This window comes from Crocodylus siamensis, chromosome 2, assembly GCF_052110815.1.
Source record: "Crocodylus siamensis isolate JL-2025a chromosome 2, ASM5211081v1, whole genome shotgun sequence".
Classification (NCBI taxonomy): domain Eukaryota; kingdom Metazoa; phylum Chordata; order Crocodylia; family Crocodylidae; genus Crocodylus; species Crocodylus siamensis.
Genome location: NC_143396.1, coordinates 284,664,615 through 284,668,177, shown reverse-complemented (window position 1 = coordinate 284,668,177; position 3,563 = coordinate 284,664,615).

The following is a 3,563-nucleotide window of genomic DNA, read 5'->3' as shown; positions in this document are numbered from 1 at the left end:
ACGCGCCGAGGGGAGGGGGGGAGCGGCGGGAGAATGCGGAGGGGGCTGGGGATCTGCGCAGGCGCGGCAGGGCGCAGCCGTTGGCAGCGGGGTGTGGCGCGAGACAGCGCCAGCCAATCAGGAGCTGCGCGCGCTGGTGTGGCTAGTCCCTGAGGTGGGAGGTGGGGGAGCTTTCGCTCGCTCCGTCGCTCGCGGGGGGTTGCTCGCTCGCGGGCTAATAAAAAAAAAAAAAAAAAAAAAAAAAAAAAGGGCTCCTCCTCAGCCCCCCCGAGAGGAGGCAGGAGTGAAGGGACCCCTCCACCCCGCTTTAATATGAGCGTTGCTGGCTCTTCCCCCCGCCCTTTTTTTTTAATACCCAGAGAATAAGGGATTGCCTGTGACAGTTCTGGCTGGCTGTTATAAGTGTTAGGGTTAATGAAAAGTGTGAAACAATAACAAAAATTAGTTTTTATTTTATTGTTCGTTTTGAATATCAAATAAGTACATGTAAAAGTTCATTCTAGACGTCTTCTTTTCCTCTATATCGAAGCGGGAATGCCGAGGTACACAGTTAGCCTGGGCACCCATTACCCTTGGACCTGCCCTGATCTGTTACCACCCTGGTTCTCCACCTTCTGAGACTCGAGGGACCCTGGGTTGGAGATGAGGAAAATGCCAGCTTTTTGCGTTTGCCAGGTTTATTTTGGCAACACAAAAATAAGTTTCAAACACGTTGGAAAAAGGCTTTGCCCGTCTGTTGCAAAGACCTCGGGCAGCGACAGGGCAGGGTGGTTTCGGCATGGCACACTTTAGGGGGCCCCAAACTTTTGCAACAAATGTCCGACTTGCTTATAGGTCATCCAAACTAAGCCTCTAAGGGGCCCTGAATGACTCTCTCGCTCAGGGCCCCAACAACCCCAAGGGCACCACTGCTTGAAAGGATCTCAGGGCACCCCAGGGTGGCGCAGCGGCCTGGTGGAGAATCGCCACATTGTATAACACCACATGAACCATACCCACACTCGCCCACTGACACTCCAATATTGCCCGCGGCTGGGCAGAAGGATCTCTCTTCACAGCGCTCACATGAGATTTGGGATTAAAACAGTAAAACTTTCCTAGCTGGCATCTGCAGCCTCTCTCCTGTTCCCCTGCCACTCCGTCACTCAATGGTCTGGCGTTAGGAACAGGGATACACACTGGCAGCATTGCTCTTGGGACACACCCTAGTAGGATTCACTTGTATCTAGCTGGCCACAAGATGCTAATTACCCTTATCGGGCTCTGCAAAGCCATTTGAATGGCCATGATAACTCCTGTGACTAGTAACGTGTTACCACTAAGAGTAGCTCAGCTCTTCTCCTGCTGGCCAGAAAGAGTGAATATTGTTATTATTCCACCAAAGGAATATACTAGCCAAACCGCTCCTTCCAGTGGGGTGGGGACAGCTCTAAGCTTTCTTTGTCATTGTTTCAATGAAAGTCATTTAACTGTGCCCTGTGCAGGCACCTCAAAGAGTGCATGTAAATAGAAATCAACTTCCCTGCCTGCGTTTTGCAAGTGACTGAGAATCTGAGAAGATACATGCAAAGGAGGTTGGTAGAAGATATCACTGAAACTTCAAATTCTACTCAGAAACTAAGAACAATCCTTCAGAACAAGGAGTTCCTTTAAAGTTAACCTCAAATACATAAGACATGAAGTTTTAAAAAAGGGACTATGCAGGTCTCTGTGAAGTAGAACTCACTCATTTTCATGTACTGTCATTTTTTTTGAGAAAATGACAAGTCTGGCTTTTAAAGGAAACTCTAGTCATTACTGTACGTGCCATAACAGGTTGCTTAACTAGGAAAAAACCCTCTGTACTTCAAGCTTCCGTCTTTGAGTTGGTGAGCTCTGAGAAAAATAAAATACCAGATTTTTAACAAATGATTCAATGTTTCTTTAACCACAGAGAATAATGGAAAAGCTTCAAGAATGAAAACGGACCTATATTCATTTATATTTAAATATATATATTTAGATTTCCCGCAGAAAAAATTAATGTATATTATCTCTAGTACCACTGACCTTTCAGATCCCACAATTGCTTTGCATTGTGCTTGTATGGAGCCCAAATACCCAACTGTATGTGGATGGGGTGAATTTCACTCCTTTGAACAAAAAGAAACACTGAGCTATCCTATAAAGAAGTCTTGTTATTGTACCAATGGACACATTTTACTCTCAGTTACAATTTTGCAAGAGTGAAATTGGGAATGTTTATTTCTGAATGTTGCAATCCCAGCTATGTTAGAAAAACAATCTATTGTTGACAGTTGCTGTCAAGCAAGGTTGAAAATGATTTAGCTGTTACTGGAAAAAATAATCCACCATCTGAAACATATTCTCAGATAATAATGTGTTTCATCTATTCAGCAAAAATACTGAAAATGGTTTTGACTCATCTATATTTGCCGCCAAACCATTTTCAACACCAGTTAAGGTGAGGAATTATTACTGACAATGGTTGTGAATAAACAATTCACAAAGTCCTACCTTTAATCCAGTGACTGTCCTTAACTTCTTGGTATTATTTATGTTATTATTTGGTCTATAGTAATGAGAATGAGCCCCTGTTAATGTATAAGCGTGTAAAAAAACCCAACCAATCTCTGTCCCAAAGGGCTTTAAGTTTGCATGGAGGGACAATGGCTGGGGCAAAAGGAAGCAGAATTATCACTAGAGATGGGGAACTGAGGCAGAGAAATAACAAGTCAGTTGTTCAAGGTCAGACACACGTCTGCAATAGAACAAGAAACTAAATAGATCTCTCCAGTGCCTTAACCACAAGATCAACTTTCCTCTCCCACAGAAAGTTGTTGTGAAAGATCATAAAATATATGCTCCCTACCTCATTGACAGCTTCTTGTTTTTAGAAATCTGAAGTGTGTAAAAAGCACATACGCATTACTAAATATAAAACTATAAATTGTTGTAACAAAAAAAAAGAAAACACAGCCAGCGTGGATGAGATCAATTGCACTGAAAAGAAACACTTTAGTTGACATAACACTGAGGCAGTGTGCCTATAGAGAAGTCTCCCTTTTATTTCTTCTAGCATTTATCTTGAAAGGGGCTTCTGCAAGGCTGTGTGAACATGGCAATGGTACTTTCAGATATATTAGGAAGGTTATTTCTACTCTCAAAGGGATTATATATGAGGAACAGGTGTCCACTTCAAAATAATTATCCTCCCCTCGGATCTGAATAGATACCATTATTGTTGGCACTTTCAGCTCAGAGGAAAATAAATGTATGGTCTGAAAAATGAACTCTCTTTTCTCTCTTTCCTAGATTTAAGCACATTGAAGATGTCTTGTGGGAAGCATTGAACTGCTGCTTCTGCTCTCTGAAATTCACAGCTCACTTTTCAGTTACACTAATAAACTTTTACACCATTCTGCCACCATAAAGGAGCCTTGAAGTGGGTGGAAATGCCTATGAGCTTCCTTTGTGGAGAAGCCTATACGCCAGCCCTCAGCATTAGCACTTTTACCCCCTACAAAAAGGCAGTCACAGATTGGCTCTGCTGTTTGAACACC